Below are 14999 nucleotides of genomic sequence, written 5' to 3'. Positions count from 1 at the left end.
AGGGCAAATGGAACGAGGCGAGCGCATCGATCCCTAATCTTCTCTACTCCGCTCAGCAGTGTATGTGCTGATTGAGCTGTATGAGATGGCTTACCAGCACAGGTCAAGAGCAAGGGCAGTCGAAAGGTCAGTTGAGGCCAATTCTTTCGGCTAAGTACACCACCCATACTCTGCTAATGTTTTCGTGGATGGAGTTACATGGGGAATTAGATTTACCTGGCATTTATAAGGTACACATACAGTATCTGGTGAATACATTTGGTGATGCTTTTATTTGTGAGTAAACATTTATCGATTGTAGCCCATCTGTTGCTCTCTACAATTTGTCACACCCCATGTCAATGGTAGTGTCTGCTCTGGTATGAATGTATCATGTACAGCACGACCCCGGCTCTGATTTAAAGAGAACGAAGCTAACCCACGCCCCCTCCAACACGTGGGCAGCAGCTGTATGCATTTTGTCACCCACACTAGGCGAGTGCATATATGCGAATCAGTCTTTTGTACAGAGAGACACACCCTGATCCGCCTCTGTGCAGGCCTCTATGCAGGAGCCATCAATCAGCCAGCAGAGGTCGTAGTGCATCAGTTACGAGGAGTCCCTTTCCGGCTTAATACCCCACCCCATATGAACAACAGGCCAATCGTTGTTCATGTGGCAGCTCAGCCCAGCCGATATACAGCAGTCTTGTTGGGATTTTAAATACTGTTTACTGGCCTCTTCCTTAGGAACACAGACCCTGTTAGTACTCGTTGTAGGAGTACAGTTAGTCAGAGAGAGTCAGAGTCAGAGAGTCAGAGAGTTAGATACTAGAGTTATGCATGCACAATATGTATTAATCTTTGTCTAGTTTTTCTATCAGTAGACGCGTTCTGATCACAGGATGCTGTTGCTATTTCAGTTTTTTTGAAGTACCCTTCTCCTCTCAGCACTGACACTGAAGTGTCCCAAGAACCTGATCGCACCTAATACACTCAAACAATTACAACACACACAGTATCATGTCATTACAAAGTCATTGCAGTGCTAAGAACTGCCCAGCTGATCAGTGGGTGTCCCATGGGGGTCCTTTTCAATTGAAAAATGTGATACTAAGGGTGACATTCAAACATGCAAGTTTATCTTTTTTAAAGGTGTGACCTATAAAACAATTATAGAATGTACATATATGATATATGTACCTAATAAAACGCTCGGTGAATCTGTACTATACTATAAAAAAGTCAGTACATTTTGTAAAATGCAATGAAAAGAACGTGTGTTAACTCGCTGGAATTTAACTGATAAACATACACGTTTAGCACTGTGATCATTTTCTCCATTCACCATTTTTTTGATGCTGTGTTAAACAACAACGGTTTTCTGAAGTAGACAAATCTAAAACTATATCATTACAATCCCAGCTTCATGTAGATAACATTAGCTTATAGCTAAAGCCCTACCTAATTCACGGCCGTGAAAATCGTGTCACGGTCCGTGAAAAGAGCCGTCTCCCGTGTAATATGCAATTTGCTGTAAAATTCTAAATTTAAGGTTTGTGTTTAGCGATTTAACGTTTTTTATTTGCGTAGTGAATGAAATATGAGGCGCAATATGTAATATGAGGCGATCATACAGCAATAACATTAGTGTAACAGACTTTTCTGTGGTGTAGTGTGCTGACAATGTTTGATGTATGTGTTTACGTATTAAGTGCATATTGTTCCTTTGGGGATTTCAAGTGTGCTTCTTTACACACGTGATCATCTCTCTGTAGTTTGTGCTCAAAAGAACGAACCAGTAAAGTTTTATTCTCCCGATAGTTTGTCTATGTACAGTTATAAACTCGGCAAACTCTAAAGACACTCGCAAACAGTTAGACAAAATGTTCAAGATGTCGAAGTGTGAAGCAGATAAAAACATGACTCGGGTAAATGAGTTTGGAAAACTCCAAAGGAATGGAGGGTCAAAACACAGACGAGTATTTTGGTCTTTGAGAGGAGGCTATTAAGGTAGGCTGTGCTGTGTATTGTAGCTTCCATTGATCCTATCAGTCAGTTTATGATTGTTATTTAATGACTGCCATGAAATGTGGCACTTTTCTTTAAACATCTGTGTAATCTGTGATTATTGAAAAACGAGGTCTGTGAAATTAAGCACATTTCCCCGTAAATTTTGTAGGGCCCTAGGTATAGCTAACAGGCCAATAGCTAGAAGTCCAGACTACAAGCAATTACATTTACATTTACAGCATTTAGCAGACACTTTTATCCAAAGCGACTTACAGTTGTGACAGTATACATGCAAAGCAATTGAGGGTTAAGAGCCTTGCTCAAGGGCCCTACAGTGGCAACCTAGCAGTGGTGAGCAATTAAATTTGCATGAATCATGGGTAGAAAAAGTGAGATTTACAAATAACAATGAACCTTGCTTACACATAACCTGAAACATTACACTTTCCAACTTCTCTTTAAAAGAACACAGTCTATGTTTTGTATGGAAAAAAACATAACTTGTGGTGTGCTGACTGCTTTGCCCCAAAATTAACCGATTAAATTCATGTTTTTAAGTTCAGAGTGAATTTAAGATTGTAAACACTAGCTACATTTCAGACAGTGGCTGTTTAAATCTGTGAAGTCTTTATTCTTTTTCCCACCATAAAAATCTTAAATATAAGTCTTGCATTTAATTGGAAATTGGATACAATGGGTCTCTGCCATAATGTGACCACAACAGTTTTATGAAAATTATCACTATTCCAGCATTCATTACTGCCGACAATAGCCTGACATATAAACTATTGGTAGTTTGGCGTCTCAAGAGATTATATTTATGTGTCCCCAAAAGTCACTGCCAGTTATAGACATTTTGGGTGATCCGTTCATTAACCCAACAATCTCAACTTGTTCCAACATGTATTTCTAAAGTAAGTACTTAATAATGGAGACAAGAATAATTGCATGACTTTTCAAAAGGCTTTTCTAGGTACCAAAAAATAGAGCAATAAAAATACATTCAGCTGACACGCGTCTAGCCAGATAATTTGCCGCTGAAAGCCCCCTCACATGTTCTTGTTTAATTATAACTCCATGATTCCCCTTACAAAAATATGTGAACACTGGATATGTCAGAATTTGTGTAATATTTATACACACATGTGGTTCAGAGGCCTACGTTTGCTAATTCTGAGGGTAAATGCGTTCAAAAGTCATTACTGATACGTATTAAGGGCCACCTAATGAACTAAGAACTGTGGAGCCAGAGCCCTGATATATGGTTTTATTTGGCACATTTGAGGGAAGTCTATTTAAGGATTGTAACAAGCCCATGTTTGTGTGCAGTACGGAGGTGCGGGGAAAAGTGACAAGGAGCTAATATTTTCCTACATGTCTTAAGCAATGATCTTTCTGTTTGTCTAGCATGTTTCTCGTACCCTGGGCTAACCTTTTTAGCATCAAACATGCAACAAACTGGGAGGCAGCCGGAGGTTTCTGGTTTTGGAGCCTTCCCTCAAAGCCGACTGACCCCGCTGGGACACTGTGCGTTCCAATGGCTTTAGCTAGCCAACCCAGAACCCACAGATAACAGAGAGAAAAATCTGAGCGAGGCTAAATCACACATAAAATGTGTGCACTGGAGCCATGCATATTCATGTTGCTGCCCATTTAGGCCTCCGAGTTATTCACTGAAAGACCCTCAGAGATGTGCCTCCGAGGAAAAAAAAAACTTTGAAGTTGCCCACACAAGCAAAACTACAGCTAAAACATTATCTGCTGGGTTCAAGATTCTGCATCCTGCCTCCAGGTCTCACGGGAGAATGCTGGAATTTCAAACTCAATGATGGTGCTCCAGTAAACAATGAATCATGTTGGCCCTGAGCATGCGCAGCACAAAGAGTGAGAGGGCTGTCGAAACAAAAAGAAAACCATGTAAGGATTTACAAGGCATTAGGCAGGAGTGTCACCCGTTCCAAACAGCTGATCTGGGAAATATTTGGAGCCCAGTGGTTAAAGTGGCTTCACACTTTACTCTGAAAAAAAAGATCTGGCTTATAAAAAGAGAGTATCAGTGAGCACTGACAATAATGTGTTTAATATCAATGACTCCGCACAAAAATATGTTCAATATGCTCCATTAAAACAGTACTTATGCTAAAACTTTTACAGTGGTACCTTAAAACTCAACGTCAATTGGTTCTGGGAGTGGCATTGAGTTTAAAAGACGTTGAGTTTTAAGGTATTTTTTTCCCATAAGAATGTAAGGGAAACCTGTTAATGTGTTCCATGGTCCCGTGGATTTGCATATATTTTAGGCCAATGTAAAATAATGTGGTTTTTGAAACGTATACACTAAACATAACACAAATATAATATAAAAACACTGAAATAAAAAGCTGACTCTTACAATTTCTCAGAAACCCGAGCTATAACACAAGTTTAAAAGTGAAACAGGAGAAAAATCCAGCTAAAGCTTTAGTCATCCTCTCACTCAGACATAGCCATGTCTGTGTGGGAGCCCAGACAGTCGATAACATAGTGATGGGCTAGATTACTAGAATGTTGCACCATTCGGGAGCCCTAGTTTGGTTTTGTTTTGGAATTTATATTCTGTTTCTTGAGTTGAGAATTTGTTGTGTTGTGTTTTTTGGCTACTAGATTATCTTTATACAAATGAAGTTTATATAGCTGAAGTCACTATAGTAAATTGATCTAAACCTCTAAATAACTAGGCACAAATTTCTTTGTATGACTACATGATTATGCTGATGATTATGAAATGTACTGTGGCTAACCCTACAACTGAACCAAGCATACTTTGCCACCTGCAGCTAACACAAGTTAGACAGCTAGACGCTGTCCGGCTGTCAGAGAGTGTAGTACTCACTGCTATGTTCTTGTGAAGCTGAAACATGGCCATGAATAAGACAACTGTTTACACTAACACATTAAGTCAAAGATTTACTGAACATGCAGGATTTCATAGCTGTGCCAACATTTATTTATTATTATTATACCAGGTTCACTTCATTGCATTTAAAACACCAAGCAAGCATCAAGCTTTCACGTGGCAGCAGAAAACTTCTGTCTTTCTCAAAATACCGCAATACTGTCAAAGAAAGCAAAAGAAGTACATAAAAATAAAAACCAGGACTCACCCAATGATCAAAGTGCGGAAAATCTCTGCTCAGGCCTGAAATCCAGGCCGATCGAACGCTGCACTTGTACACACTTGCTTCCTGTCACGATACTTTGCTTCCTGCTGGTTCCTCCTCCTAAGGAAAGAAATTTTCCTGAGAGGCAGGGAAGAGAGAGAAGAGGAAAGTGTTTCACTCAGTGATTTAGAAGCGATGGTGTAAACGCCAGCCTTCTCCTTCTGACAGCCAGCGTTAATTGCAGATCAGACTCGCCCACACACACCAGCCTTACTCCCTCTCTCTCCTTCTCTCTTTTCGTTCTCTCATTCTCTCTCTCTCTCTCTCTCTCTCTCTCTTTCTCTATCTCTCTATCCTGGAAAAAGCTGAGAGCAAACTGTTAGATGAAGGAGCGCTGTAGAGAGCATGACAGGAGATGTCTGAACCCCAACATACAAACCCAGACATCCACCCACCCACCAGACCCATGGTCCACTCTTTCTCCACTGCACTGTTAACCATTTCTTTCGTAGCTTGATAATTATGCAACAGACCTATGAAAGAACTATATACAAAGTAACATTATTAACAGTTTCCAGGTAAACATAGTAATGAGTTTAGATTTTGTAGGACCAGAAGTATCTGGACAGCTGACCATGCGCTTGTTGGACATCCCATTCCAAAATTTTGTACATTTATATAAAGCCCTCCCCTTCTTTCTGGAAACATTTTCCACAAGATTTTGAGGTGTGTCTGTGGAAATTTGTGCCCATAACTGTGAAAAAACATTTGTGAAGACAGGCAGCAATCTTGGATGAGTATGTCTGACATACAATCAAGGTTTTAATACATCCAAAATATGCTCAGTAGTGTTGAAACTGATTAAGATATGTTTCACAGGAAGAAGGTCCTGGGTTCGATTCCCAGGCGGGGCGGTCCGGGTCCTTTCTGTGTGGAGTTTGCATGTTCTCCCCGTGTCTGCATGGGTTTCCTCCGGGAGCTCCGGTTTCTTCCCACAGTCCAAAAACATGCAAGTCAGATTAATTGGAGACACTAAATTGCCCTATAGGTGAATGGGTGTGTGTGTGTGTGTGTATGTGTGTCTGCCCTGCGATGGACTGGTGCCCAGTCCAGGGTCCACATGTAAGCAAAAGTGTAGCATTAAAAAAGCAGTAAACCCTTTTGGCAACTTAATTCATCAATGTAAGTGTGACAGATTAATATATACACTGAAAATGATATTCATATTTATTATCATTATTACTGCACCATGTGTGTGCATACTATGTGGGTGTTTTCTCAGCGGGCCTTTTAGATAACTGAAATTACCTCTGTAATAAAGAAAGTTTGTGTTTGGATGTGCTCTACGACGCGTCAGTGAAAATGTTTTTTCTGGTTATTACATAGGGATAAAATACATGCATGCTTGACACCAGGTTGTCAGATTTTCCTTAGGTCAAGCTCACAGGTCATTAGCTTTAAGAATGATATCTTAGCCACTCAGGTGGCGCAGGGGTAAAATACACTAGCACACCACAGCTGGGATTTCGAATACATCATATCGAATCGGGCTGGACGGCTGCATGAACAACGTTTGGCTGTTGTTCATCCAGGGAGGGAGCCGGATAGGGACCTCATAACTGATGCAATTACGACCTCTGCTGGCTGATTGATGGTGTCTGCACAGAGTCAAGGAATAATGCGATCATGGTGTGGCTTTCCGTGCACAAGGCTGATCCGCATATGAAAAGATGCAGTTGGCTACTGCACACATGTCAGATGTGTGTCAGTTCACACTCCTCAATTGGGGCGAGGGTCAGCACCAGTAGAGAGGAAGCATAACACAATTGGGTATAAATTGGATGCACTAAAAATCGGGAGAAAAAGGGAGAAAATGCATTTAAAAAAAATAATAATGATGATATCTTGCTGCCTCTTGCTGCTAAGCAGATTCAGTTCTCTTATGGTACCAAGTGCAAAAGTGCAATAATAATTTTAAGTAATAAGTACATTATTATTATTATATAATAACAATAATAAATAAGTTCTTTTTCAAAGATATAATAGACATTCTTACATAATATTTATATTAATGAAACTAAATGCTTGTGTGTTGTTGCCACAAATAACTAACCTAAAACTGTGGTAGCTCAACAAGCACATATGTTTAAACTAGTGCTCTCAACAAAATGTTTTAACCTAAACTTAACCTAAAGTTTATAATAAATTAATGTATAGTTACCAGTGAAATCTATTTCATACTGTAACATAAAATGTTTATTTAAAGTAGTCAGTAGAATCATTAGACATAAAATAATAAAAATAATAAAATAAATAATAAAAAAGTATAATAAAATAATAAAATAATAATAAAAAATAATAAAATAAATAATTACATAAATAATTAAATAAATAATAATGAAATAGAAAATGATGTTCGAGATTTTTTAAGACTAGTGTAAATGTTAAGCAATGAGCAAGAACGTAAAAATGACAAAGTGAGCGTTTCAGAGTGAATACTGCATATGAATAAAAATAATTATTTAGCTAAAACTATGAGTTACAAATGACAGCACAACACTTGTTTCTGGATAAACCCCCCTCCGTGTATAACTGTACGGGTCGTCCTTATGCCAAAACACAAACGGGTCGTCCTTATGCCAAAACACAAGTCTGCAGTCCAAAAAGCAATATAAGTAATTTTAGGATTACGTCCTCAATGCACAAGGGTCAGTCAACTCTGAATGAACCCCACAGTTGGGAAATAAAAAAATAAATTGCTCAGACTTGCTGAATCACAACTTTTGGAAAGTATAAATAATCTAAATATGCACCTACATAAAAAAATAAGAATAATGATTTTAATTATTTAGGATGTTGTATAATTTAGTTCCCATTGAGTAAGATCTATATTTAAAATAGAAAGATACTCATCACAGAATACATTGTGTTTTCCTATTAGAAAATGTTGTTGTACTGTGTGATAACTGCTTGATATTCTTTCTGGCGTGTTTATGTTAGTGTCACTGCTGTTCTAATTAAGACCGAGTAAATGCTCAAGAGCTATTATCTGCTATTTATTGCGGACCACTTTTACAAAACATAGTGCTGCATAATCTATTATCTCGTCATTTTCTTTTACTGAGGAGCTGAAAAATGCTGCATCCACAGCCAGACAAGCCAAACCACTGGACTGGGCCTTTAAAAAAGAAAAAATAGTAAGTAATAAATAAAAGGCAAACACGGCTCCTAGGGTCATTTTCAAAAAGTGTGTGTTGAACCTGATTTTCTGCGCCTTGTAATTATGAGTTTATTTAGAACAAGGCAGTGCACTTTAAAGAGACATAACAGTAGAACATTTAGAAAATCATTTTAATAGAATTTTATTTTGTTCACTACAGATGAAAATATATTGAATATTAGAATGAATAAAGTTATGAACATTAAGTTACATTGACCATAAATAACCTGAGAATTATTTATCATTTTAATTTCATGTTTGTGTTTATTGGTTTACCAGTTTAGGCTTTACACAACATGGCAAAAACCTTATCAGGGTGCCCAGGTGGCGCAGCGGGATATTCCACTAGCACACCAGCGCCGAGATTCAGAACTCCTCGGTTCGAAACTCAGCTTTGCCACCGGTCAGCTGGGCGCCATCTAGCAGGCAGAATTGGCTGTGCCTGCAGCAGACTCTAATCGGCTACCATGTCTGCTAGGGCGGGATGACCGGACTATGTGGGTGGGGTCTTTAAACGATGTGTAAGGACCCTGGTTTGCAGATAGAGGCGCCTGTGCAGAAACATGAGTGAATAAGAGAGGGGCTGCTAAGGACTGCGCATGGCTCGGAGGAGGCTTGAGCAGGAAATATACCTTTCTGGAATGTGACCAGGGATCCCCAGCAGTGGAAGACAAATTGACTACGCTAAATCAGGAAAAAAATGGGAGAAAATGTATAAATAAATAGAAAAAAAAACCCTTATCAAGGCCAAGTCACATTGATTTTTACTTTTTTACTGCCAAACCTTTCAAATCTAATTCAAATAGCTACTTTAATTAATAAACTCTAATTATAGGGAGGAAACACATTTTTTACAGTGGCTAAATCTTTCAAAATAAAATTTATATAATTTATTCCATTTAATTTATACGAGTTATAATAGTGTTATTATCCATACGTATTCTGTAAATCCAGGTTTTACAGAATACTGAACAAAATCATAGTCAGTACTGCAAGCAAACCAGTTTAAATACATTTTAATGCAGCATTATTTTAGCGTAAAGCATTTTTGTTTACTGCATTATTAATTGCATTAATTGTTTATTGTATTCTCATTTTACTGTGTTAATGTATGAATTGAATTGAATTGAATTGAATTCCATGTGTCCTGATCTTACTTTCACTTAAAACTACTAATAATCACCCACTTTATGAACTCTGATCCAGACATTTATGAAACAAAATAACTGTACTCTAGTGGTAACCCTCTGGCTGTGGAGGAAGTGCTGTGCAAAATGAGACGGACCTCTCGCCACTGCTAACAAGCTGGCATGACATTATGAAAAACATTAAATCATATCAGAAATGAATATGTTATTGCTGTATAATTGATGGCATCAATTAACACCACCCTCAAAGAGATGCTGGCTTGCTCACTAGTGTACAGTGCACCAAGTTTTCCAGCAAACTGTGCCAATTGAGCAACGGGACACAATGTGCCAGCTCGCTGGAATACATAGCAACTGACCACGCAGCAAAATGCCCTATAAATCCATCTGGATGCTAACGGATGCTGGAGGTGCTAATTCAATACAGAAGAAGTTTATTTTTTAATTCTGCTCTATGAGACGTAATTCACAATTATAAAATAAGCTCATTTAGCAATCTAACTATTGGAACTGTAGAATATAATAATGTTTAATTGATAAAGCAATATATTAACATTATTATTTAGTTTTTCTATAAGCTGAGTATGTACATAGGTTATACTAATTGTTTTATCTATACTTATTGTTCTAGTTAAACTATTTACATTTGGTGAATATTTATCCAGTGGATTTAACAACTCTACAAACCCCTGTTAAAATGCCAGACTATTCTGATGTGAAAATATCAGACCAAGATAAATATTGATTTATTTTCACCTTTAATCTAGAATCTGTTCATCAATTAATTGAAAAACAAACTCAACTGAAATTGAAAAAAAAACTCATTCTAAATTAACCAATCGACTCAATCAAACTCATGTTAAATAGTAGTCAGTGACACCTGCCATCAATTGCATTACATTACATTACTTTACATACACCATTGAACAGATTATAAATATGGCACAACAGTGACATTACCAAGAACTGCACATCCCTCCAAAATTAATAAAAAGACAAGGAGAAAACTGGTCTTGGAGGCTGTCGAGAGGCCTTCAGCAACATTAAAAAAGTTTTTGGCAAGTACTGGTTGTTTACTACATGTGACACAATCCCTTGTATTCTTCATATGTCTGGGCTAAGGGATAGGGTGGCAAGAATAACATCCAAGTCTGACTATATTTTGCAAAAACCTTAATCAAGACTGCCAATGGATAGGAGGTAAAGTTCTGAAATTATTCATATTGGTGTGTAGAGTTTTTTATTCACTGTACATATTGTGCTTAGGTACTATAAGTGTTTTAGCCCTATTGACCACTACTATTATTTACTATTATTGCTCATTTAACACATTCAGAACTAATTTAAAATGTATTTAATGTTGTGTTAATTTAACACACTTATTTTATCACTGCAAGGTATGTTTTCATTTCATTTTCATTTTCAGCATTTAGCAGACGCTTTTATCCAAAGCGACTTACACAATGAGCAATTGAGGGTTAAGGGCCTTGCTCAGGGACCCAACAGTGGCAACTTGGTGGTGGCGGGGCTTGAACCGGCAACCTTCTGTTTACTAGTCCAGTACCTTAACCACTGAGCTATCACATGTTTTAACACCAAGATACTTCAACAGGATACTTACAGTTGAATAGTCACTGCATGTTCTAACAAATTACAGACAATATAGAACTTTATTTGATAATGTAAGTGTTACTTGGACATTAGCTAACCGAATACTGTACGAGTTGTCAACATTTTTTAATAAATTACCACTATCAAGGTTCAATTAACACTTGTTTTATTCAGTGTTATATGCAGTAATACAACACTCCATGCCATATACTAATTAAACACTGTGCCTTTCTTTATGAGTAAACCTGCCTTTCTTTAACACAGTAAAAGCTCATGTTACACCAAGTATATTCAGTTGTGTTGTGAGTTCACTGAAATCTGCAAGTATTAACTAAACACTGTATGCGCCTTTTTAACATTATTGTAATTGAACAAAATAATTTAACACTGTAAATTTATATTGTGTATGTAAGCTCACCATTGTACTTGTTAAACACTAATTAAACACAGAGTTTACTCAACACTGCAGAATTTATTTACGGATGCATGTTTATTTTACACAGTTCATTAAATACTGTAGAAGTAAACGGCACATTGTATTAATCTGACAGAGTATGTTTAACACTGATTTAAAACTAAGCATGTTTAACACTGACTTAAGTTTTATATAGTACATGGCATGTTTTATCTAACTGCAAACTGAGTTGATTTAAGACTTAGTTCATTCAATACTGATTTTAAAAATTAAATACTGCATTTCTTAGCCTTATTAAACATTGTTAAAAATTAAGTTTGACATTTAGATTTAATTTAATTGCATATATTCACTAAACATTTGCAACCTTTAACACTATGGAAAATATTTATTACTTAGTTTATTTATTGATGTAGGTTTATTAAACACTTGAGGTGTATATGAACCCTGAAATGATATACTTAACAAAACATTAATTACATGCTGTAGGAATTCACATATTATTTAAGAAACCAATACATATCTAATGAGATTAAATAGTTAGTGAGCAGTAAATGTAAAATAAGTTTAGCTGTCTATCAAGTTTATATAGCTGACTTTAAAAGTAAATGTAAAATTAATTTAACACTGTACATGTGGTATACTTTGTGTGAATGTCCAATTGCACATGTGAGTTTACTCCAGGCTATAGAGACTAATCCAACTGTAAGAGTTAATTCAATACCAAAATAATATATGGTTGTTGTAGTTAATTAAACACATTAGGTTTATTTGAATGCTGAAAAGGTTTATTTAAAATATAAGTATACAAATCGGGAACATTTTTAAACCAAGTTTACTTAATACTGTTAATTTATTGAACTCTGCATGTTTTAACTCAACAATTCAATAGTATGGATATAAACAACACTATGAGTTATTCAGTTGTCAGATGGACTTATTTAGTTTAAACATTGATATAATTTATTTAAACATTGTAATTGTTTATTAGGCACATTTGACACCTGGCTTTGCACTGTGCATTATTCCAGATAAGTACAAGAGACAAGCACAAGCAGACCCAGCTAGTCACTAGTCTAGTTTTTAATGTTAATTATTAATAATTAATGAGTCTGTTTACAGAAGAAAGAAAGTCGAGTGGATTTACACGGGTACGGGGTGGGAAAAAGAACAACTTGAGCAAGGTAGCGATTCCTGAAGTTGTAATGCTCTTCCCAAATGGAAAACACGCACTGATTCTATTCAGTTTGCGCCATTAGGTAGAAATTATTACTACTGTTTATAAAGCAAAGTCGAGAAGATCGATTTAGTAATGTTATGCTTAATACTAATTCTAGTGCGCATGATTAGTGTACATTATAGATATTCTCATGTGTAATATTTACAGATCTACAGAAGTATAAACACCGCGATCTGATTAGAGGACACTTTCCGCTATGTTAAAACCCCCTGATAGAAATACATCCCGATTTGAAAGTTTATAACTTAGTAAACACTCAAATCAATCAGTTCCCACATGTACGATCAATCATATTTATCCTGATGTGAAGGTTGAAAATAAAGTGTAGTGTAAACTGTATACAGTATGTATATTACATGCTCTCCAGATTCACTCCACAACTCCCTCTTGCGCTTAATCTCCCCCATACGCTTACATATACACACACACACACTAAAGTCTCAGTGTAACATTGTTGCTATTTATTGCTACTCACCGCTCTTTAATGCGCACTCCCGGGCTGGATATAGAAACGCTGGATCAGTGAGTGCGGATGGACAGAAATGGATTTTCAGTCACATTGACACAGCGCTGATTTCTATTTTCGGGACGCGAACAAACTCCGGAGAAGCAGGGCTCTTGTCAAATGTAAGCCACGCCCCCTGTCTGTGACGCAAAGCGGACGGATACAGTGAAGCCCCGCCTCTCCTCCTGTTCGCGTCTCAATTAACAACTAATAGGGGAACTTATGGAGGAGCGACTTTTTTATAGAAGACCAAAGATGTTCATCTATTCATATTCCACTAAAAGCTTATTTTCGGTCAGGGTTGCAGACAGGTGTGTTGTATGCATATTATTGACCTAGCAGATAGATTTTGTCGTGTTTTTAGAAAGTCTACAATAAACGTATAAAAATAAGTTGGGGCAGTTGTATCCTAGTGGTTAAGGTACTGGACTAGTAATCGAAAGGTCACTGGTTTAAGCCCCACCACTACCAGGTTGCCGCTGTTGGGCCCTTGAGCAAGGTCCAAAGTTTCATGAATCACTGATTCAAGACTGTTATGACCCACATTTCTTAGAATTTAATGTTTGTTTGTTTATTAGGATTTTAACGTCATGTTTTACACACTTTGGTTACATTCATGACAGGAATGGTAGTTACTCATTACACAAGGTTCATCAGTACACAAGGATATATCAAACACAGTAATGGACAATTTTGTATTTCCAATTCACCACACAACGACGAGGTCGTTAAACTGAATCAACAACTCAAACATACATTTGTATTGCCACTTTACATATTCCGTACTTACATTCTTCGTTTTCATACCTGTATATATATATCGGTTATAATTTTATAATTTTATCTACATACATTGCTACTATTATTATCTGTATGTTACCACCACTATTCTCATCCATACCTATGTCCGACATATTTTAAATCTGATACACAATCTCTATTCATATTCTATTTTATAAACATATATATATATATATACACATAAATGATACATTGTAGATATTTATAACTATAACAACATCCTTATCTACATATTTATTCCTACATATCTGTATATATTGTTTATAAGAATAGTTACAATACTGCTATTATCACATGTACCAGATGCACAATTTGCACATGCTGTTATTCTGTTGCATACCATATGCTGTATTAATGCACCTTATTTACTTACTTACCTTATTTTGTATTTGTAACTTACCCTATTTTGTATTTGTATTAAGTTTTCTCTTTTTTGTTAAACTACTGGAGACCAATAATTTCCTTCGGGATAAATAAGGTATCTATCTAGCTAGCTATCTACTTGCATGTCTTTGGACTGTGGGAGTAAACCCACGCGGACAACATGCAAACTCCACACAGAAAGGACCCGGACCGCCTCACCTAGGGATCGAACCCAGGACCTTCTTGTTGTGAGGCGACAGTGCTACCCACTTTTCCACCAGAATTTAATTTTAAACCTTTGACTAAAGTGTATGTTCGTGTATGTAGAGCTGCACGGTGGCTCGGTGGGTAGCACTGTTGCCTCACAGCAAGAAGGTCCTAAGTTTGATTCCCAGGTGGAGCAGTCTAGGTCCTTTCTGTGTGAAGTTTGTATGTTCTCCTTGTGTCTGTGTTTCCTGTTTCCTCCCACAGCCCAAAGACATGCAGTCAGGGTAACTGGAGATATTAAAGTAATCCTAGGTGTGTGTGTGTGCGTGCATGTTTGCCCTGTAATGGACTGACGAC

The 14999-nt window shown here is 37.0% G+C and overlaps 1 protein-coding gene across 8 annotated transcripts in view; it reads right to left on the bottom strand.

Moving 5' to 3' along the window:
* mef2aa (myocyte enhancer factor 2aa) overlaps positions 1–14999 on the bottom strand; it is a 197161-nt gene that overhangs the window by 169801 nt on the left and 12361 nt on the right. For 5 of the 8 annotated variants that reach the window (XM_063005291.1, XM_063005296.1, XM_063005298.1 and 2 more), the window contains exon 2: positions 5136–5270. The gene's annotated coding sequence lies outside the window, so the exon portion shown is untranslated. Of the gene's footprint in view, positions 1–5135; positions 5271–13241; positions 13340–14999 lie in introns of those variants that run through there. The other 3 variants (XM_063005292.1, XM_063005295.1, XM_063005293.1) reach the window with 3 other exon arrangements.

The sequence above is a fragment of the Trichomycterus rosablanca genome, chromosome 11, assembly GCF_030014385.1.
Source record: "Trichomycterus rosablanca isolate fTriRos1 chromosome 11, fTriRos1.hap1, whole genome shotgun sequence".
NCBI classification, from domain to species: Eukaryota; Metazoa; Chordata; class Actinopteri; order Siluriformes; family Trichomycteridae; genus Trichomycterus; species Trichomycterus rosablanca.
The sequence above is the reverse complement of the archived record's forward strand: the minus strand, read 5'-3'. Positions and strand labels throughout refer to the sequence as shown.